At 38.3% G+C, this 24,554-nt stretch overlaps 1 protein-coding gene across 30 annotated transcripts in view; it reads right to left on the reverse strand.

The window, feature by feature from the left end:
* HUWE1 (HECT, UBA and WWE domain containing E3 ubiquitin protein ligase 1) overlaps window positions 1-24,554 on the reverse strand; it is a 154,084-nt gene that overhangs the window by 124,590 nt on the left and 4,940 nt on the right. For 27 of the 30 annotated variants that reach the window (XM_031006086.3, XM_063702832.1, XM_063702831.1 and 24 more), the window contains one exon: window positions 22,776-22,913. The gene's annotated coding sequence lies outside the window, so the exon portion shown is untranslated. Of the gene's footprint in view, window positions 1-20,178; window positions 20,295-21,922; window positions 21,948-22,775; window positions 22,914-23,281; window positions 23,418-24,554 lie in introns of those variants that run through there. The other 3 variants (XM_063702833.1, XM_063702837.1, XM_063702838.1) reach the window with 3 other exon arrangements.

Raw genomic sequence — 24,554 nt, forward strand, 5'->3', positions numbered from 1 at the left:
AAACAAAAAAGGCCAGGCGCAGTGGCTCATGCCTGTAATCCCAATACTTTGGGAGGCCTAGGTGGGCGGATCATTTGAGGTAAGGCGTTCAAGACCAGCCTGGCCAACATGGCAAAATCCCTTAATCCCAGCTACTCAGGAGGCTGAGGCAGGAGAATTGCTTGAATCCAGGAGGCAGAGATCGCGCCACCGCATTCCAGCCTGGGCGACAGAGTGAGACTCCGTCTCAAAAAAGAAAAAGATGTCCTCTCTTACCACTGCTTTCCAACACTGTATTGAAAGTCCTAGCTAAAGCAGTAAAGGAAATAAAAATTATAAAGATTGGGAAGGAAGATACAGAACTGTCTTTTTGTCAGAGATGACATGATCATACATGCAGAAAATCTGAAATAAGGAAAAACACCCTGGAGCTAACAAGCAATTGCACCAAGTTTGCAGGATATAAGGTTAATATACAAAAGTCAATTGCTGGCCAGGCGCGGTGGCTCAGGTCTGCAATCCCAGCACTTTGGGAGGCTGAGGCGGACAGATCACAAGGTCAGGAGATCGAGACCATCCTGGCTAACACGGTGAAACCCCGTCTCTACTAAAAACACAAAAAATTAGCCAGGCGTGGTGGCGGGCGCCTGTAGTCCCAACTACTCGGGAGGCTGAGGCAGGAGAATGGCATGAGCCTGGGAGGCTGAGCTTGCAGTGAGCCGAGATGGCGCCACTGCACTCCAGCCTGGGGCGACAAAGCAAGACTCCGTCTCAAAAAAAAAAAAAAAAAAAAAAAAAAAAAGTCAATTGCTTTCCTATATACCAGCAACGAACAAGCAGAATTTGAAATAAAAAACATTTTATTTATATTAGCACCCCAAAACTGAAAAACTTAGATATAAATCTAACAAAATATGTATAAGGTCTATACAAGGAAGACTATAAAATTCTGATGAAAGAAATCAAAGAACAATTAAATGGAGAGATATTCCAAGTCCATGGATAGGAAGATTCAATACTGCCAAAATGTTAAGTCATTTCCAACTCCACAGATTCAATGCAACTCCAATTAAAATTTCAACAAGTTATATGAATACTGACAAACTGATTCTAAAATTTATATGAAGAGGCAAAAGATCCACGATAGCCAACACAATATCAAAGGAGAAGAACAAAGTCAGAAGACCTACATTACCCAAAATCAAGTCTTATCATAAGACAACAGTAAGTAAGAGTATTGTACCGGTAAAAGAATGAACAAATCAATGGAACAGAATTAGGGAGCCCAGAAGTAGACCCACATAAATATTGTCAACTGATGATCTTTGACAAAGAAGCAAAGTCAATATAATGGACAAAAGATAGTCTTTTCAACAAATGGTGCTGGAACAACTCGATACATACATGCGAAAAAAAAAAATCTAAACCGAAATTACATGTTTCACAAAAATTAAGTCAAAATGGATCACAGACCTAAATGTAAAATATTCTGCTCTGTAAAAGACACTGTCAAAAGAATAAGTGGACAAGCCAGACTGACAGAAAATATTTGCAAAAGACATACAAAGGACTGTTACCCAAGATACACAAAGAACTCTTAAAACTCAACAGTAAGAAAACAAGCTGATTTAAAAATGGGCCAATGGGCCAAAGACCTTAACATACACCTCACCACAGACAGACAGATGGCAAATAAACATATGAAAAGATACTCCACATCATGCGGCATCATGGAAATGCAAATTAAAACCATGATGGTATATCACTACGGCCAAAACCCAGAACACTGACAACACCAAATGCTTGTGAGGATGTGGAGCAAGTGGAACATTCACTCATTGCTGGTGGGAATGCAAAATAGTACAGCCACTTTGGAAGTCAGTTCAGCAGTTTCTTACAAAACTACTCTTACCACATGACCCAGCAATCAATACTCCCTGGTATTTACCCAAAGGAGTTGAAAACTTATGTCCACACAAAAACCTGCACATGGATGTTTATAGTACCTTCATTCACTATTGTCAAAACTTGGAAGAAACCACAATGTCCTTTGGTAGGTGAATGGATAAACTGTGGTACATCCAGACAATGGAGTATTATTCAGTACTAAAAAGAAACGAGCTATCAAGCCATGAACAAACATGGAGGAAACCTAAATGCATATTAGTAAGTGAAAGAAATCAGTACAAAAAGGCTACATACTGTATGATTCCAACCACATGACATTCTAGAAAAGAAAAAACTATAGAGACAGTAAAAAAATCAGTGGTTGAGGAGGGTTAGTGGGGAGGGAAGAATGAAGAGGTGGAGCACAGAGGATTTTTTGGCCAGTGAAACTACTCTGTATGATACTACAATGGTGGACATATGTTATTATGTGTCTAAACCCCAAAAGTATACACCATGGGTAAACCCTAATGTTAACTATGGCCTTTGAGTGATAATGATGTATCAATGTAGATTAATCAATTGTAACAAGTGTACCACTCTAGTGGGAGATGTTGATAACAAGGGAGGCTATGCGTGTGTGGAGGCAGGCAGTATATGGGAAATTTCTGTACCTTCTGCTCGATTTTGCTGGGAATGTAAAACTACTCTAAAAATAAAGTCTATTTTAAAAAAACAATCCTCCAAAACAAGAGCACAGAGTAACTTATGCACTGAAATAAGCAAATCATAACCATTTTACTTTTTTAATGCAGATGAGTCACTGATGAATCTTCAAACAAATAAGCAACTTGCTCTAACTAATGCTGTTTTGACCTAGTGTACTATACTAGTCAAGTGTCTGTAACTACAGAAAGACTGGATAATTAATGCAGCCAAGTAATTTACTGGAGAGTATCTGATAGCTCACAGAACTGACAGAAGGCTAGAGCTCCACGTGCAGAAAACTAAGAGGAACCAAGGAAGCTAGGGAGCCTGGAACTACAGCCAGACCCCCCACGGAAACAGCTTAGCTTGGGGTACTTCTGCTGCCAACACAAGACTCTGGATGCCTAGAAACTATGCTGGTGGCATAATTCTAAATCATCTCAGGTTATTTGCATGAGTGGCGCTAGACTCTAAGTCCCAAGTGTAAGCATTTGATGCACCCAATAAAATAACAGAGCCAATATGAATGCACACACACAAATGTTCCCATAACAAGTGCAATCCTACCTTGGTGTCTATAATTCTACTGCAAGAAACATTTGTAGTTTAAAAAACCAAGACATCACTGTCCATGAGACATCAACTTTAAAAATTTAGAAGTTGTTGTGTTCTCATATTTCTAAAACTGGTTTCAACGGTGGGAGGGGGGAACGTTAGTATACTGAGTGTCCATTACAAGCCAGACAATACTGAGACTGGAGTTCCCCAAAGTGTGTTAGAATGTCTTGCTCTATAAAGGGAGACAAGAATCCTGTAATTTGGGAAATGTTATAGACAGAATTTCTCTTCCACTAGGGCAGTCACATAGCTAGTTGACATTATTAATGGCTCTAAGACATCTTAGGTAAAGGAGGCTTATTAGCGCACAGAACCATTTTCTCAAGTGGCATCTACTCAAAGTCCAATTGAAGTATTCCAAAGAATACAGTTTCAGACATGCTACCCAGGGAATTCATATGATATTTTTTCATACAGTCCTCACCACTCAAGTCAAGTTTTGCCTCTATTTACAGATAGAAAACTGAAGTAAGAGAGAAAAAAAGTACCTTTCTTGGTCAGTAAATGTTAGCACCAAGATCTAAATCCAGGTCTGACTACCAAGTCCATGCTTTAATAACATGCGATTCACCTTTTTTTTTTTTTTGAGATGGAGTCTTGCTCTGTCGCCCAGGCTGGAGTGCAGTGGCGCAATCTCGGCTCACTGCAAGCTCCGCCTCCCAGGTTCACGCCATTCTCCTGCCTCAGCCTCCCGAGTAGCTGGGACTACAGGCGCCCGCCACCACACCCAGCTAATTTTTTGTATTTTTAGTAGAGACAGAGTTTCACTGTGTTAGCCAGGATGGTCTCGATCTCCTGACGTTGTGATCCGCCCGCCTCGGCCTCCCAAAGTGCTGGGATTACAGGCGTGAGCCACGGCACCCAGCCTCACCTTTTTTTAAAACCAGTTTTATTACTACAAAATATTGGCAGATAAGAATAAAAATTTGTGACAGATTCTTCTAGACTGCTGAATCCTATTTGTTTGAAAAAATTACTCCAAGAGAGGAAACTGGGGCCCAAGATGAGAAGCTGAGATGCTGTAATTTCACTAATGAAAGGAACAGTAACTGGGGAATGAGTTCTACCTCTTAGAAGTTAATCAGGTGAAAACCCTATTACATTAAAAAAAAAAATCCTTCAACAAAAATAAGTTAGTTTGAAACAAATTCCTAGAAATGGCCTACTGCCTTTGTTGGGTCAGAACCAGAACTCAGGGCACCAAGCAATCTCTATATATAATAAACATTTCTTCCTAAACTTAGGTTAGAAAGATAGCCAACTTCAAAGAAAACAAGTGAATTACTATGAATCACCATCCGTATCTATTACCATTACTTCAATACTTTTATCTAATATTTTTTTTCACTTCCTTATTCCCCCAACCTTTCCTTACACCCCTGAGGTTTGAATCTTGGTTTTGTACAGTTTACCTGCAGAACAAGTGTATACAACTAAAATATCCTGAGGGAAGCCACTCAAAGCGTGACTCATATTCTATAGTAATCACCTCCGGTTGATAATGTTTAAAAATAATGACTTTCAATACTGAATCAGTTTAAGGGCACAGGACACCTGTAGTTCCCAAATCTGGCTCAAGAGCAGCTGGATGTAGTGAAAGACTAGCCTTACTAATCAAGTGTGGTCCAAGGATCAGCAGCACTGACATCACCTGGGAGTTATTAAAAGTTGCAGAATTTCAGGCCCCACCTAGATATGAGGAGTCAGAACCTGCATTTTAACAAGATCCTTAGGTGATCCATATAACAAAGTTTAAGAAGCACTAGATCAGAATACAGACTCAGAAAACCTGGGCTAGAATCCCTGCTATATCACTTACTCACTGCATAACCGCGGACAAATCCACCTCTCTATGCTTGTTTCCTCAACTGTGTAATTATTCTTTCCATTTAGTTCTTGGAACACTCTAAGTTCGCCGCTGGAATGTTTTTGCCACCCCTCCTTTCCCACAACTAGTTCCATTTGAGGAACTGACATTTAAACTAAGACCCAGAGAGGCTTTCCATGACAACCCACCTCAAGTTGGTCCCACTGTAATTTTTCTATTATAGCACCCCGTTTATTTCCAATTTCCTTCATAACAAGTATCAATTGTAATTACTGGTTTGATTTTCTAAGATGTTAAGCTCTCAGTACCTAGCACAGTATCTTCCACATGATAGGTATGCAAATATTTGTAGAATGGAGTTCAGGAAAGACGTATGCATTAAGAATAAAATCTGTGATTGTCAGCACACATATATTACTTGAAGCCATGGGTCTGGAGATGACTGCTTACAAAGAAGGAAAGGAGGAGGCCCACAACTGAGTCATTTGCTCTAGCATTTAAAGGTAAGGCAAAGAAGGGGCCGGGTACAATGGCTCAAGCCTATAATCTCAGCACTTTGGGAGGCTGAGGGCAGATTCCTTAAACGAGAGCAGCCTGGGCAACATGGTGAAACCCCGTCTCTACCAAAAAAAATACAATAAAAGTGTAAAGGTAAGGAAAGAAGGAAAACCCAGCAATGGAGAGGCTAGTGAGGAAAGAGCAAAACTAGCTAATTATGCTATCACGAGAGACGAAAGATGGCAAGAGTGATCAACTGCATCAAATGTCAAAATGAGGTATGTCCACTGAAATTGGTAATAGAGACAATTTGACAAGCAATTGTTTCAGTGGGATGGAGGGAATGGAAGCCAGACTAGAGTCAGGGAATCAATGGAAAGTGAGAAAGCATAAATGGTATGTGTAAAAACCTCTTCTGAAAATGTTGGGCCAGGGGCGGTAGCTCACGCCTGTAATCCCAGCACTTTGGGAGGCCGAGGCGGGTGGATCACCCAAGGTGGGTGGATCACCCAAGGTCAGGAGTTTGAGACCAGCCTGACCAACATGGTGAAACCCCGTCTCTACTAAATACAAAAAAATTAGCCGGGTGTGGTGGCGCATGTCTGTAATCCCAGCTACTTCAGAGGCTGAGGCAGGAGAATCGCTTAAACCCGGGAGGCGGAGGTTGCAGTGAGCCGAGATTGCACCATTGCACTCCAGTCTGGGCAACAAGAGTGAAACTCCGTCTCGGGGGAAAAATATATATATACTGGCTGTAAATGGAAGCAGAGAATTATGGGGTCACTGAAATGTAGAGGAAAAGGTAAATAAAGACACTAGCTTATGTTCTCAAGTGGCTGCAAACTGTCTTGAAAAGACGGAGTAACTGTTTAAGAATCCCTTTGAAAATTGGGGGTAGGGGACCATTTAGCCTCTATTTCACTGTAATATAAGCACTTATGCAGGTTTGAACAGAATGATATCCAGAATTTGGACAATCCTCTCCCGAACCCCTCAAATCTTGACTGGATATCCCACCATATGTGATTACATTGTACTCTGTACCTATCACTTCCCTATTTATGAGAAAATGTCTGCCACAGGGTGGGAAAGTAAAAAAAAAAAAAAAACCTGGGAAGGGAAGAAATACACATTATTAGTAGTTGGCCTCTAATGGTTGCCTCTAGGTGGCAGGGTAACACATAGTTTTATTTATGCTTCATGCTTTTCTAATCCTTCCAAATTTCCTATAAATCATGGATCCATTTATAATCAGATTTCCTTTTGTAATTTGTTTTTTTAAAGAAACAGGGTCTCATTCTGTCACCTAGGCTGGAGTGCAGCGGCATGAACTTGGCTCACTGCAGCCTCAACCTCCCAGGCTTAAGCAATCCTCTCACCTTAGCCTCCAGAGTAGCTGGGACCACAGGCACACTCTACCACGCCTGGCTAATTTTTATATTTCTTGTACAGACAGGGTTTTCGCCATGTTGTCCAGGCTGGTCTCGAAGTCCTGAGTTAAAACAATCCTCCTGGCCTCAGCCTCCCAAAGTGCTGAGATTACAGGCGTTAGCCACTGTGCCAGGCCTAAAATTTTCCTTAAGGAAGAAAACACTGGCCCCTGAGCCAAAGGACATGCACCAGATTAAGAACACCATCTAAACAAATGCCTTAGATTAGCTGCTGCCTACTCTAGGAGCTTCTTCCCTACATCTTCTGGTGTTTGGAGCTTGGCACACAGGAGGCACTTTGGTTGATTATTAGCAGGTAAGAGATGTTGCACGTAAGTATGGGAGTGGGGATGAATCAAAATGAGCCTAAAATCCCCATAGAAATCATGGAAGCATTATGGCAGTTCTTAAACAAAAAATGCTTGGAGAAAACTAAACTCCAAAGTACCACAAAGCAAAATACTTTATTTTTTGCCTTGCAACGATTTCCTTTTGCCTTACAGTCTCTGAAAGTAAATTCAGGTGAGAGCTGTCCTGAGCATTCTTCATGTCAACAAGCAGTAAGATGCATCTTGAAATCCAGCCTGATATTCACTATTTGATTATAGAGGAATAGGTGTCACTGATTATGATTTGTTAAAGGGGACACCACATAATTGTCAGGCCTTTCCATCCTATCTAGTTTCTGATTATCTATTAATACATTAATATCCACTCAACAAATATTGTGAAAAACATTTATAATCATAAAAAAATAGCTAACACTTACTCTATACCTATTGTGCATTATCTTTAATCCTTGGAGATGAAGACTGTGCCCAGTTTACTGAGAGTGGCCACATACCTATTAAGTGGTAAAACGTGGATTCAAACCCAAATCTGTTCCACAACTCTACATTGCACATAATGTCTATATGCACAGCCCACCTTGCTACGCCCCTCTCCTACAGACACCAGTCTCCCTATCCTTAGCCACATAAAACATGACTCTCAAGTGCCCTGAGAACTGCTGACCTAGGTTTTACTGGGCACTGACAGTAAAGTGTCATAATAAAGCAACTGAAAAATAGCCTTTACTCACCCAAGACAAATCTGGAAATTATTTGCAGAAATACCTTGAAGGAGTCTCTCATTTAAAATCTGAAAACACACTATACCTCAGATTAAGAGTTTATGCTGGCTCTGGGTGTTTCTCTGCACTGCAGTTATGCTTAAGCAAAGAAAATATGGGCAGGGAGGGATACTAAGAAAGAGGAATCTGAAACCTCCAACATTGACTTTGAACGTGAGAATGGTATCTGAGAACACATCTCCTGCCACATCCTCTATTCAAACAGTCTGGGGAAGCTGCAGATCTGGGAGTTATCCTTCCCGGATACTCCCAATTACTTAGAGAAACTGGCATCAGAAGAACTAGGCAACCAAACATGGCTCACCAAAGTTGCAGATTATCAATTTTACCAATACAGAGGAAATGGCAGCATGCTAAGGAGCCCTTCTTGGTATTCTCAACAAAAAATAAAAGCAGCAATGCCTAAGTGTAAGTTAAGCAAATTAAGCAGGAGAGGAACAGACTCCTTGTCTACACATTTTAAATTGGTGCTCTGGAATATTCCTAGTCTACACCTTAAGAACTGTCAGTTTCTGGCTGCATGCCTGTAATCCCAGCACTTTGGAAGCCTGAGGTTGGAGGATCACTTGAGGCCAGGAGTTTTCCCGAGACCAGCCTGGGCCACAGAGTGAGACTTCGTCTCTACAAAAAATAAATAAAAATTTATAAGAAAAGCCTGCCTGTATCGAATAGGTGAATTTCACCCAGAAGGGCCACAGGCAGCATTCAATGAGTTCAGGAAAGTATTTTCATTTGTCAGAAGTTATTTTAAAATTATCTTAAAAATAACTTACTTCACCCGAGACTTATTTTGAAAACTAAAAATGCCTGACCACACAGGCATTTCAAAGCTATCTAATTCAGTAGGTCTGAAGTGGGGATTATTTTTTTCAAGCTGTACAGGTGATTTGGCAGCACAGGCCAGCCTTGAGAGCCATGGCATTAGATTATTATTCAATATATGCTTTGCCATTCTGTGACTTAGGAACTTGCTTTAATAAAAATAGAGGGGAGGAGCGGGGTATAAATAAAACAATAGCCCTGTGTTGATCACTGTTCAAGCTGGGTGACAGTTACACGGGTGTTCATTATGCTTTTTTCTATTTTTGTATATGTTTTGAAAAGTCTCATAAATTGAAGTTATTTTAAAGTGAGACTTTTTCCTGCTGGATCCATCCATTCTATCCTCCACATTGTTGCCAGAGCAATCTCCCTAAAACTCAAAACCTACCCACATCAAGTACAAACTCCTTATTTAAACCAGCATCCAAGACCTCTAGGACCTGGTCCCTGCTTACCTCTCTTACCAGTGCTATGATATTACATAATATTTCCCTCAGCTCCCCACATGCTTTATTTAGCCCCAACTATATCCTGCATATTGATCCTCAATCAGCACACCTCTTTACTTACCTGACAGTCTCCCCACTATGCTTGCTGAGTTCTGCAAGAGTGGGACTGTATCATATTTATCTTTGCATTCCTGTACCAGCATATGAACTGTCATTTATTAATAGCAGATTAATAAATGAGTAACTATCCAGTAAATGCTTAACAAAACTAAAAAAAATCCAAGTCACATTAAACTCTTGGTGAACTGAAAAAAACAATTTAGATTCATTTAACCTTCATCTTTCCATTCAACAATTGTAAACATACTATATGCAGGGCATTGAGATGAATACTCAGATAGCCAGGTGTACAGAAATGTAGAAAATAAGGAAAAAAATCAGAAATAAAATAGATTAGAAGCAATCGTAATATAAAGGCAACGAAGTCAATACACAAAAAAAGAGAATTACAACTTCCTCATGCCCAAAGGCTGAAAACACAACCAATTATAAGATCAATACAGAAGATAAATTAAATTTGCATAATACAGAGTATATCTTTAAGCAAAAGTGACACAGTTAGCCAAGCTTACCCCTTTGACCACTGTGTAGAAAAATAAGTCTAGAAAAATATATACAGTTGCTCTTCAACATATGATGGGATTATATCCCAATAAACCCATTGTAAACTGGAAATATCTAAGTCAAAAATGCACTTACTGTACCTAACCGACCAAACACCATAGCCTAGCCTACCTTAAACATGCTTGCAATATTTACATTAGAGCTTACAGTTGGGCAAAATCATCTAACACAAAGCCCGTTTTATAATAAATGTTCAATGTCTCATGTAACTTAATATCGACTGAAAGTGGAAAACAAAATGGTTATGTGGGTACTCAAGTATGCTTTCTACTAAATGTGTTTCGCTTTCACACCATTGTAAAGTCAAAAAATCCTAAGTTGAACCATCATTAAGTCGGGGACGCCTGTACTAAGAAATACAAGAACAAACAACATAGCAATTTAGACATCTTAATGACATATAGAGAAAAACAAGTGTAGAGGAATCTTTAGAATTCCTCATCCTATACTGAAGGATGACCACTACAAAAACCCTGAAATTCTGTGGGAAATTTTACATATGTTGGTCTTTTTCCCGGAAGACGGTCAACAGCTTTCACTGGCTTCTTAAAAGGATCTATGACCTGAAGAACATTAGGAACCAATGCCCTAAAGAAAGTTAAGACACTGTCTACCTAGCCATGACAATGTTTTCCCTTGTATTTCCCTTTCATCTATGAAACACAGGTATATGGTATTTTTTTCCCAAAGCCACATGATAGACTACTGTCAAATACAATAAAGATGGTACCAGATACCAAAGAAACAGAATTCCACCCCTTTTGCATTATTCAGCTCCAATTCTCTCATGTCCTTGGGTTTACAGAGAAACAAGCAGCATCTCTAAAGATCAAACCTCCCCGGCCGGGCGCGGTGGCTCACCCCTATAATCCTAGCACTTTGGGAGGCTGAGGTGGGTGGATCACGACATCAGGAGTTCAAGACCAGCCTGGCCAACATGGTGAAACCCCGTCTCTACTAAAAATACAAAAATTAGCTGGGCGTGGTGGCACACGCCTGTAGTCCCAGCTACTCGGGAGGCCGAGGCAGAAGAATCGCTTGAACTCGGGAGGTGGAGGTTGCAGTGAGTCGAGATCATGCCACTGCCCTCCAGCCTGAGTGACAAAGTAAGACTCCATCTCAAAAAAAAAAAAAAAAAAGTAGAGGCTGAAGACTACCACTGGAAGAAAAGTAAAAATGAAGTAAAGGACAACAGCATAATGGAAAAGCCTGGGAAACAGACAGATCTGGGCCTAAATTCCATTTACTAGGTGTGTGATCTTAGACAAGTTGTCATACATCTCTGAGTCCAGTCACCTCTGTAAAATAAACAAGTCTATCTCATAGGATTGTGCCCAGCAAAGAGTAAGCCGTATTGCTATTTGTTCTATTTCTTTTGGCTCCAGATTAATCTAAAGGCAGCAACCTTATGCTAGGTATTCTACAGATTGATAAGATAGAAATACAGATATATAAATCTGATCATATGCAAAAGAGCTGGCCTCCTCAATCTTTCTACACATTACCTACATATGAAGGAGAACATACAGTATATACTAATCTCCATACTGTTAGCCATAACTGCAGACAACCAACAACTTAAACTCTACTTTGATGACAATGAGATTGGGAGGCTCCAGTTTCATTCTCAAATTATACAGTTCTGCAAAAGGTAAACAGTCTACTAAATAACGTGCAGGCCATGCCACTTAATCAAAAATTTTAACTGGGTCTCAACTGTTTTGAGCTGGTTCAAATGAATTTGGAAGGAATGGAGACAAAGATTCTTTTGCATGGTTTAAAAGAGCAAGTTATTTATAGCAATTATCAACCTGGCAGCAAACTCTTTCCAGGATGTTGAAAAGAATTCCAACTTCACAGGTTTGTTATGAGGATCAAATTAGTTCACTGATAAGAAAGTTGTAAAACAAAGCCTTTAAAAACAAAGGTGTCCCAACATATAGAAAAAAATGGCTGAGTAAACTTTATAGTGCTCCACACAGCCTGGCACATAGTTATTTCAAATGTTCTTAAATAAACCAGACAATTCTGAACAATCTACTGCTTTAAAACATATCTATTACACGAAAGATGCTTGCTAGAAATGAAAGTGAAGTATGCAAAGGTACTCTAGTTCTCAGCCACCAACTGGCTTTAAGACCTTATGACATTCTGGGCTTCCAACATGATGTAAAATGGAAGTACAATAACTAAGATCCCTTAAAGCACTATCTGTAGTACTTTGCCTTCAGTCTAAGACAAATGTTAAATATTAAACATGAACAATCTGAATTATTTTCAAAAACTAAACAGCTAAAAGTAACCATGCTAGTTTTCTACTTGCCACAAATTCCTTGGTTTTTAAAAAATAAAACTACACTTCTGCAAATAATTCACTTTTAAGCTAAGAACATTTTTAAAGATCAAATAGACTTTGCCAGGAAGAAAAACAGGAGCTACTGGCTAACCATTTGGATGAAAATAAAAGTACACACCTACTTCACACCATTACTTCAGCATAAAAAGCTTAACATAGTATAAAAATACTTAACATAAGTATATACTTAACACAGTAATACTTAACTATAATGCTAAAAGGTGTAAACTATTATTTATTTTGTTTCAATCTTTTTAAAAATAGCAAACATGTTATAGTTTAAAACAGTTGAAAAAAGGAAGGGAAAATAAGACGGACTTAGAAAGCATCCCTTTAATTTGAAAAAGTTTTACAAGCAGGAAATTCAGTCTCATCTACTGATTTATAGCATCCATACATGCATGAAAACACATGGCCAAATCGAACTGTTCCATGAAAGAGCTCCAAGTTGATCTCATGTCAGAAAGTAGTAACTACGGTTAAAAGGGCAAAGAAACTGAGCTTTCTTTGGATTTTTGCCTTTCTCACGTTGACTTTCTACTTTAAAATTCCCCTATTTGGGGAGTAACTTTCTCATAGGAAGAGGACCACTTACTTTGTATTTCTACAGATGACACCAGATGGCACATTTAGAAATAAAGTTCAGTTTTAAGGAGAGATAAAACATAGTGAAAACAATGCTGGACTAGGTAACCTGGGTTTGATGCTCAATTTCACCACTATCCAGCCATGTTACCATGGATATGTCATTACTCCTACAACTGGGCCTATAAAATAAGGAGTTTGATATGGATAATAGGAAATATAGGGTATCATCCAACTTTTCTGTTGGACATGAAGACTACCCTTTTAAAGCTGTTGGTAATTTGCTAGAGGGAGAGATCTGAATTCACCCGTAAAAGCAGCCTGTCTTTACTTTTTAAAAGCAAAAATCTAAAATTCTCTACGTAAAAGGATATCTTCTAGTGATGTCTGCATCTCTCCAGACTATACTTCCTTTTAAGGCTGGTCTCACCAAGATATTTAAAGAAATGTAAGAAGCCGGGACCTGGACTCCAGATTGGGTTAACAAACTGCAAAGCCCTCCAAGGTAGAAGAGTCAAACTAGCCCCTGGAAAAATATGGCAGCAGATATGTATGTACATACGTATACATATGTATACGTACATACGTGTATGTATATGTCTATGTATATACGTGTACGTACGTATATGTATATACGTATATATATGCAGTGAGCCATCTACAACAATGATACTGGCTATATCCAGATTTATACTCTTCTGATTTATCAAGGCTTATCCTGATGTGCTACAATATTGTAAATGATGATGTATCATATACTAAACATATCAGTGAAAAATGCAAGGTTAGCCTTTCTAAAGGCCAATTTAGCAATGAGTATTAAAAGCCTTACATTTTTACATTCTGGTTGTAGAAATTTCTTATGGATATAAATATGGATGTCACGCAATGGACTTTGGGGACTCAGGGGGAAAGGATGGGAAAGGGGTGAGGGATAAAAGACTATAAATTGGGTTCAGTGTATACTGCTCCAGTGATGGGTGCACCAAAATCTCACAAATCACCACTAAGGAACTTACTCATGTAACCAAATATCACCTGTTCCCCAAAAACCTATGGAAATAAAAAATTAAAAATATTAAAATATGGATCTCATAAATATTTATCTATTAGGATGTACCTATGCTTCTTTCTTTCATTTGACACTTATTTACTGAATGCTGAATTACCTGTATGTTAGGAGGCATTACTTAAAATCATAAGAAACTGGGACTGGAAAAGTGTGAACACAGCAAACTGGTTAAATAAATTCTGCATACAATAAAATACAATGTAGCCATTAAAAATGCTACAGAAGCTGGGCGCGGTGGCTCACGCCTGTAATCCCAGCACTTTGGGAGGCCGAGGCGGGCGGATCACGAGGTCAGGAGATCGAGACCATCCTGGCTAACACGGTGAAACCCCGTCTCTACTAAAAATACAAAAAAAAATTAGCCGGGCGAGGTGGCGGGCACCTGTAGTCCCAGCTACTTAAAAGGCTGAGGCAGGAGAATGGCGTGAACCCCAGGGGGCGGAGCCTGCAGTGAGCCGAGATTGCGCCACTGCACTCCAACCTGGGCGACAGCGAGACTCCGTCTCAAAAAAAAAAAAAAAAAAAAATGCTACAGAGGTATACATAATGACAGAGACATGGAACGGGTCAATATGTGGGAAGAGCAAATTTAACAATACCATTTCTATACTAGTTTGGAGAAAACAGCTTGAAAAAAGACAGTTTGGGGACACCTGAGGGAAAAGTATGAACACAGCAAAAGGTGTGAACAAAGCAAACTGGTTAAATAAATTCTGCATACAATAGAATACAATGTAGCCGTTAAAAATGCTACAGAAGTATACATAATGACAAAGACATGGAACAGGGGTCAATATGTGGGAAGAGCAAAGTTAAAAATACCATTTCTACACTAGTTTGGAGAAAACAGCTTGGAAAAAAAGACAGTTTGGGGACAACTGAGAAAATGTGAATATGAACCGGATATTAGATAATATTAAGAAAAAATAAACTCCCTAGGCGTGATAATGGTATTGTGGTTTTGTAGATGTCCTTACTTTTTTTTTTTTTTTTTTTTGAGACAGAGTCTCACTCTGTCGCCCAGGCTGGAATGCAGTGGCGTGATCTCAGCTCACTGCAACCTCCGCCTCCTGGGTTCAAGTGATTCTCCTGCCTCAGCCTCCCGAGTAGCTGGGACTACAGGTGCCACCACACCCAGCTAATTTTTGTATTTTTAGTAGAGGCAGGTTTTCACCATGTTGGCCAGGCTGGTCTCGAACTCCTGACCTCAAATGATCCACCCACCTTGGCCTCCCAAAGTGCTCAGATTACAGGTGTGAGCCACTGCGCCCGGCCGAGATGTCCTTATTCTTAAGACATGCAGCTGAAAGATTTAAGGATAGTGTCATCCTTACTTCTAATGTTGAGAAAAATTAAACACACATCTGTACATATAAATCTAATATGGCAAATACTTAATTGTTGGATCCAGCTGATGGTATACAGATGTTCATTGTGCTATGTTTTCAGCATTTTTGTTTGAAATTTTTCATACAAAATTGAAAGCTGGAAGGGAGGTAATGAATTACATTTTAAAAAGAGCATTTCTGAAAAAATATATAATATGGCTACAGAGCAGTTAAGAAAAGCCTTCGAAGAAGAAACTGCATACCAAAATGTTAAGAGTATTTTATCTGTGAGTTTGGGGTTTGCGGAAATTTGTCTGTTTATCTGTATTTTTCAACAATAAGCCATGTATAATTCTACAGTCATGAAGATTACTTAAAAACAAATTCAGGAAAATGTTTTCAAACAAGAGTTAACAAGAAAATGAGCAAACGAAAAAAAGTTCTATTCCCAAAGCATTCTTACTAAAATCAGAATGCTTCTTACAAACTCTAAAATACTGTACAAATTTAATATTATTTAATAATAGGTTTTTGTGTGGCCACATCGGTTTTGAACTTTTACTTACATTCATAATTTATACCATTCTCACAGTAGAAAAATTCAAGCAATTCATTGTACTGATTGTAAGGGGGGAAGGGAATGCTGGGTATTAAAAAAGTATCTCCTGTTTACCTATACAGGTTAAGTATCTCCTATCCAGTGCTTGGGAGCAGCAGGATTTCAGATTTCAGATTCTCGAATATCTGCCTATACATCATGAGACATCTTGTGGATGGGGCTCAAGTTTAAACACGAAATCCATTCATGTTCCATACACACCTTATACATACAGCCTGAAGGTAATTTTACACAATTTCTCGTATAAATTTAGGTGGCACAAGTACAGTTTTGTTACATGGGTATATTGTGTAGTAGTGAAGTCTAGACATTTAGTGTAACCATCACCCAAATAATGTTCGTTGTACCCTATACAATATTTTTAATAATTCTGCTCATGAAACAAAGTGTTAAGTACTTAGGCGTAGAATTTTCCACTTGTGGCATCGTGTTGAAACTCATTTTGGGGCATTTTGAATTTTGGATTAGGGACACTCAACTTGTATTACTTCCAACTCCACAAAAAAATGTAAGGCAAAAATAAATGTTAAAAATGATCAGTTCTGGAGTGGGGGTAGGGACAGGGATTGTTGTATTATTCTCTGTACTTCTCAGTATATTTTTCAGAAGTAGAAATGCACATATTACAGAAAAAGGTAAAGTTCCCCATGATCCCTCCTCCCAAATAAAGTTGTCAGTTTGCCATGGTTTTTTTTAAAACATAAATAGCATCACATAGTATGTACTCTCTTGCAACTTGCCAAAATTGCCTCCAAAATAGCTGTATCAATTTACGCCACTTGTAGGCAGTATTATAAGGCCAGACTCTTCCTTATACCTTTTACGATGACTTGATATTATCAAATTATTTTTTACCAATCTAATGACTAAAAATGACCTTATTTAAATTTGCATTTCTGATTATTAGTTTGAGTACCCTTTCTTGTTAGTGGACCTTTTTTGTTTCCTATTCTGGGAAATGCCTATCCTTAAAATTTCCTACTAGATTTCTTTTCCTATTCCTTAAATACTACCCTTATCATTAAGATGTGAATACACCAAAATGTTAACAGTGACTAAACATTGTGGTGGAATGATGTATATCCTCTCCCCAAATATGCACACATTTTCTAGTTTTTCCTGAATTCAGTGATTAAAAACTAGAAAATGATAAAATGGATGAAAAAAATCCTTTTAGACAAAAGCATTACTTTCAGGATACTCTACTACAGGTTACCCTTAAGGAGGTCATAAAATCTAGCTCAAAGAAATAAATGCATCTAAAGAGTAAGTCTTGTGAAGAAATGAAACAATAATGGTTTGAGACTATTGATTCATTTGGGATACTTAACTAACTTATTTGTATAGCATTTTTGAATTCATGAAGTACTTTTCATTTATCTTGCTTAACCCTAACAAAACTCTGTGACATTCTCTGATGCCTTCTTGTAAACTGCTATAGCACATTTTGTTCATTCCTCATATTACCATACTGACCCTTTTGTGTGATTTGCAAGTCTCCTTCCCCTAGACCACAGTGTCCTACATTCTCCAGTCACTTATCTTTGTATTCCCAGGATGTAGCTGCAATGACTACGTCCTCAATAAATATTTGTTAAATGAATATCACCATCTTCATTTAAAGGATGAGGAAACTGGCTCAGTGATGAGGTAATTTGCCCCAAGTAACATAGCTACTAAGTATTTTATATAAATTATAATGACCTTATCTTCGTACTTTACAAGCATTTAAAAATACATCATCTCGCTTTAATGCTCACAGCAACCTATGAAATAGGCTTTCCGATTACTGTTTTATAGATAAGAATGGAAATTTAGTGATATACCCTAGGCCCACTCGAATCCTAGTTTATATGAAGTACAGCTGTCTCTTTACATACTTGATCACTACCTGGGTATGGGAGCCTCTATTTTTATGTACCAAGTACATTAAGGGTAGGGTATAGGGGAGGAAAGATGGAAGTAAGGCAGTTTAAAGGCACAGGAAAGAGGCTGGAGCCCAGGTGTATAGGCCCATCTAAAGACCATAAACTGGTATTGTAATGTCAACTGCACGTGCCACTCTGAAATCCAATATTGGCCCAAAGGTTTTTCTTGATATTACCCTGTATTAATAGAAGACAACTGCTGGCTTTCTCACGTATCAGCAGTCTCAAAGGCTGGGGAGGCACACAGAATTAGGAAAGCTGTGAGAAACAATGGACGGGGAAGAAACGATGACACAAAGGAAAAGGCTAAGGAACTTTAAACATGATTTCACAGTCCTTAACTCGACTGTGAGTTTCTCAAGGGCAGAGACCAAGTCTCATTCATTTTATGTCCCTTACTCCTTATACTTAGCAACATTCAGTAAATGTTATGTTAAAAGAAAAAAAAAAAGATATATTAAGCTAAAAACTGAACAATGACTTCCATTTATTGAGCAGCACTTATTATATGCCACATACTATAGATATTATGTGTAATGTTTAAAAAAATAAGATTTACCTGTTTGCTGACCTGCCATGCATGGTGCTGCTCAAATGTGTTAACAGTGGTGATACTGATGACTATTAGGAATACTTATTACAGGTTACTAAGGTTACAACAGAACCTTGAACACCTTGAATAGGAGGGGCCGCTATAGATGGAGAGAGATCAAGGTAACCAATGTAATACACATTACAGAACTGGCTAAGACCCTTCAGAGGGTATAAATGTGACTCCTAAGGAGTTCCAAAGTGAAAAACTACTCTATGGAACATTCAGTTATCACTGGCCAAAGTCTCAGACCCAAAATAACTCAAGAACAAACCCTATCCTGCCTCACCACTGATGATCCCACACAGACCTAAAGGGTCCAGACACATTTTGTTAAATGGCCATTATTTTCACCACCCTGACTGCCCACCTCTGAGCTGTTGAAGGAGTTAAGTGAAATAGTACATTAAATAAATTACCATCTACTGATCACCTACCATGTACTAACACCTTACATTTTCTCTTTAATTCCAATAACCATATGAATAAGGTATTTCCCCACATCATAACTGATATAGGTTAACTTGCCCAAACTGACAGACCTAGTAAGTGGCCAGGCCCCAAATCCGGAACTGCCTGGGCTCCATGATCTTCCTATGATTATCAAGGCTTCTCAAACCTTTCCACCTAAACTCTAATAAAAAGGTAGAGAAGAATGAAGAGGCAGGCTAGGGAGGTTAAGTGGAAAGAGAAAAGTGGAACTTGATAGAAAATTCCAAGCTACCCTTGGCAAAAACAGAATTTCTTTTGACTTCACCTTTTATCTTAATCCCATTAGCTGATTCCAGGTCTGGGGCAGAAATGCACAAGAATGAGCCTGGAAACATCTTGACATACCAGATAGCAAGGAAGCTATCAAAGACTACTAGAGAGCATGTCAGTAAGAATCAGGAGCCAACTTTAAGAGAGTCCCACTAGCCACAAGAGGGGCAATTTGAACTTTGCTAAGGATCAGAACTGCAATGTATTGAAACCCATCAAATGTTTACATCTATGGATGCATAGTTATATATACACTTATATGTGTAACCTTTTGAAGATGACAGGGAACCAATTCATCATCTTGAAAGCAATGTTTTAAAAAATTGAGTATCCTGCTCTTCCTATATAAACTATATTGCTGAGTAACCAAATAAAAGATGAGGGGAAACAAAATTATTCCAGCTAACAGATGAAAACAAAATGATAGCATCAGAACGTCACCATTTTGTAGCCCCCCAACAAATTAATGGATCCAAAAAATTCAAGTCATCATAACATAATCAATGTTGTGAATGAACACCCTCCAACCCCCCCCACCCCCCCGCAATATATTTGCCAAAGGGAACGATACTGAAATTTATCAAGCCTCTGGATCCAGCTGCCAATTTGCAGGAAATAGAGAAGTATCACCTGGGAACTTATCAGAAATGCAAAATCTGGGGCCCCTCCTAGATCTACAGCATCAGAAACTCTGGGAGTGGGGACCAGCCATCTTTTAGGAAGTCCTCTAGGTGATTCTGATGTTCCCTAAAGTTTCAGAACCATTGTTCTAAGCACTTTATATGCATTAACTCAGCTAAATTTCTTCAGAACTCTATAATGCACGCAGTATTATCATCATTTTACAGATGAAGGACCGTGTGGCACAAAGCAGTTAAGTAATTTGCACAACATGACACACCTGGTAAGAAATGGGAGTCAGAACTTGAACTCTGTGAATCTAGCTCCAGAGTCCATGTTCTTAATCGCTGTGCTGAAAGGTCTTTCCACCTGTAAGAACTCAATTGTCAGAATGCCGTAATAAAGAATATTGGAAGTTTAAAAAAAAAAAAAAAAAAAAAAAAAAGCAAAGACCAGGAGAAACATGCCTCACTATAAAATAGACAGGAATATAAGAAAATAATCATAGCAAATAATGTACCCAAAGTAATCTTCCAAAATCATTCCAAAACATAAACAGCCACCAAATGTAATATACCCACGCACTTCTGGGGCAATTATCTCTGATATCTAATCACAAGGACCTAAAACCTGGATTGTGCTAAAGGTGGTACATAAATTCATGACAGTATCCTCAGACTCATCAATCTTTTAAATCTAAATGGTTATAGTGAAAGGTCATTCCAGAATAATTCATCTCCCTATTTTTAGTCACCATTTACTTAATGACTACTGAAAGGAAAAACTGCTGTCTTTCAATACCTAAGATTATACCATCAGAATCTCAGAGTTGAAGAATTTTAACATTCATCTAGTTCAATCAGCAATCCAGACTGAATCAGATCTACAATCCCAATCTCCACGTAATGGTACATTCATAATAAATTAAAACATTCCAACTTTCTGTAAAATCACATTATGGGATCATTCTATGCCACCAACTGTAATTTTTAAAGCCAAATGACTAAAAACTTTTAAAGAGAACTTAAAAGTTGAAAATGCTCAGGTTAACAGCCAAAACAAAACCTACAGTTGTTTTACTCATAGAGCCACTTCTTCACTACCTGAAAGGATTTCTATATCCAGAAGACCAAGCTGGTCAACAAGTACATCAAGTTTTAACAACAACACCTATGAAACATCAAACGACTTAAAAGTTGAGTTATTCCTGACATTAACATATATAAACATCTAGTAACCAGTCATTGAGGAAACAACGAATAATACAGCAAAACACCAAAAGCCCAAGTACTTATGAATATCAACCTTATAGGTAGTGAGATCATCATAAAGCAGCCTAAAAGTCCTTAAAGGACTTTATGCTAAGGAAACATAAATTTCAGATGAAATGAAATGAAAAATCACAGTAGGAAAACTAAGGTTGTGTATAATAGCTGAAAATCAACATGTAAGTAGAAGCTCTCAAAAATTGTTTTAGTATTGCCATTTCAAGAACTGTATGACAGCCAGGAACTCATTAGGTCTTAATAGCTTAGAAGTTATGGGTCAGAACAGCTGAGACACTAACATCAAAAGAATAAAAAGCAACATTATAAAGTAGTATAAAAATAACTAAATCACCTAAGGAAATTGAAACCATGCATGAAAAACCCCAAAGGCACAATCAGGTCATTAGGAAACACTAGCTTCTTCCACCAGGAGGCCTACTTTTCATGTGGAGCAATGAGCAAGGCCAAGACATGGAACTGAAGTCAGGTATCAAATCAGACTTTGCCACAGAAAAAGGAATCCATGACTAGTTATTTTAGGATAGTGCCTATGACAGCACTATCAACTCCAACTAGGATACAGGAGATTATAGTCATTGTTCCATTATAATGGGTCCTCCAGGGTCTTTAATTGAGCAAGAATGGTTTAGACACCACTACTGGGCTGTAATCCCCAAATATGGGGGGCGGGAAACTATATATAGGACAACTTCTTCAACAAATAAATTGGGAGAAAAAAAAAACAAAAGACAGAACCTGCAGATTAAAATAGATTTAACAGCTGTATCAATGCTTTGCAATAAATGTGCTTTCTCAGGATCCTGATTCAAACAAACTGTAAAAGAAAAAAAACAAAGCTTAAAAAAAAATCAGAGAAATCTGAACATTTTATATTTGATATTTTTAAATATCTGTTAATTTTTTCAGTTGTGATAATAGTTTTGATCTTATATTTAAAGAGCCCTTGCCTTTTAGAAATACAAACGAGTATTTTACAAATAAATATGACAGGGATTTATTCCAATATAATCCATTAAGGGAGGCAGTGGTTAGAAGTATAGATGAAACAGGCTGGGCCTGGTGGCTCACGCCTGTAATCCCAACACTTTGGGAGGCCAAGAAGGGAGGATGGCTTGAGCCCAGGAGTTTGTGACCAGCCTAGGTAACACGACGAAACCCCATCTCAGTTTAAAAAAATAAAAAAAAACAAACAAACAGAAGTATAGATGAAATAGAATGTGCAAGTTGATACTATTAAAGCTGGTGATGGGTAAGTGGGGGGATTATTATACTATTCAATTTTTGCATGTTTGAAATTTTTCGTAACTTTAATAAGAACTGGTTAGACATAATGCCTTGCAATTTTATTTTTTGAACGATGCCTAGGGTGATTTAAAAAATCATGTACAGACATCATTCATTTAAACAATTCCCTTTAATTCAGTAATGAGCTCCACTTTAACAAAAGAAGCAACCAGTACCACATCAGATCCAGAGAATGGAAGAAACCAAAGTAGCTCCATTACAGAATGGGAATACATTCACCCCTACTATCTCCATTCCAGGAAGTAAAATACAAATACTTCCCACAAGATTTACAAAAACTAACCTAAAATCACAGCCAATCATACTCATCCTGGTGGGAAATTCCCCACACTGCTCCAACAGCTTCCCGAACCTTCCTGACCAAGTTGGCCTGCTGGCTTCTCTGGATCACTAACCCACTCAGGTCAGACTGCTGGAGGACCTACAAAAAAAAAGTTGGGGGAGAGGAGTGAGATACACAACACATTTATTAGGGTGTGTGAGGAGGGTTAACCATTCTATTATGTTCAAACTAACTAGTTATTATTTCTAAAGCAATAGTCCTTACATATCTATTTGCATTTTTTAGGACCTGCTTTGAGAAGTAACTGAGGAATTCAGAATCAACAACTCTAATACTTCTAACGCTTAGACAACATTCCTGAAAACTGAGTTCTCAACCCAAATGAAATTATAGAAGACAGTTTATTTTTTAGACAAGTTTATACCCTCAATATAAACACTAAGGACGTATTTGTTTTATTGTTTCTGTGAAAAAAAACAACTGTACATATAAAAATTATTCTTCACCTTCATACATGCTTTTTGGCCATACTGGGAGACAAACGATAAACATCCTGGCAACTCAGGTTGAACTTTGCCATTGAACCTTAGACAAAGTTTTTATTTGGTATTGTCACTCCTTCCTCTCTTCTCAGAGATCTACCTAGAATAAGTTAAACTTTTAGGTCACACCTAGATTTTCATTCCCGGATTTATTCTATTGCTCAATAAGGGTCAAATTGAAATTGAGGTTTAATAAATTTGTGATCACTGCTTAACCCACTGTAAAATGCACCAATGCAAAATCTCAAAACAGAAAGTGATTCCCTGCCCTCCAATGAAAATGGAAGAAAATTTTATTACCTACAAAGCACTTCAAATTAAATAAAGCAGACCCCGAAGTTCAAAACTAGAGTCCACATACAGCTAATTGTGGGATGGTTACCTCCTGTAAATTTTAAATCCTAGTAAACTTTTCACCACCATGTTTCTACTTCAATTCCCATCACCCAGCCAAAGTAAAATAATGGGGATAGTTGTGCTTGTATTAAAGGGTTGTTGCTAGAATTAGTTAAAAAAAAAAATTGTAAAATGCTACACTTTAATATTGGTCTAATCAATATATTAACAGTAAGGAAGCCTGTAATCTCAGCACTTTGGGAGGCCGAGGCGGGCGGATCACGAGGTCAGGAGATCGAGACCATCCTGGCCAACGTGGTGAAACTCCGTCTTTACTAAAAATACAAAAATTAGCTGGGCATGGTGGCGCGCGCCTGTAGTCCCAGCTACTCTGGAGGCTGAGGCAGGAAAATCGCTTGAACCCAGGAGGCGGAGGCTGCAGTGAGCCGAGATCGCGCCACTGCACTCCAGCCTGGCGAGAGCAAGACTCCATCTTAAAAAAAAAAAAAGAAAAAAGACAGTAAGGAAAACTTTCTCCAAGTCAAATAGTCACATCTGTTTAATAAGTACGTTAGAAAATATAAAATGGCAATAACACAACAGGAAGTAGTGTATTAAAGAGCCAGCAGTAATTTGCTATGGAAAAGAAGCTGGATATTCCAAATGATCTTTCTCTCTTGGATAGGAATTATCTTGCTCAGGTAAGAAGATGCCAAATAGCAGATCCCCACACTGATCTGAGGAACCAAACAAATGAGGGAGGGGAAAAGTAGCATGAATACTTGAAAACTAGCTAACAGAAGTTCCTTTTACCACTGTGAAATGCATGACACCAAATTACTTTTGTAGAGTGAATGACAGGACAGACTGCCTTTGAAGGAGTGGAAGAAATGAGTAGGCA

This window comes from Gorilla gorilla, chromosome X (genome assembly GCF_029281585.2).
Source record: "Gorilla gorilla gorilla isolate KB3781 chromosome X, NHGRI_mGorGor1-v2.1_pri, whole genome shotgun sequence".
NCBI lineage: Eukaryota > Metazoa > Chordata > Mammalia > Primates > Hominidae > Gorilla > Gorilla gorilla.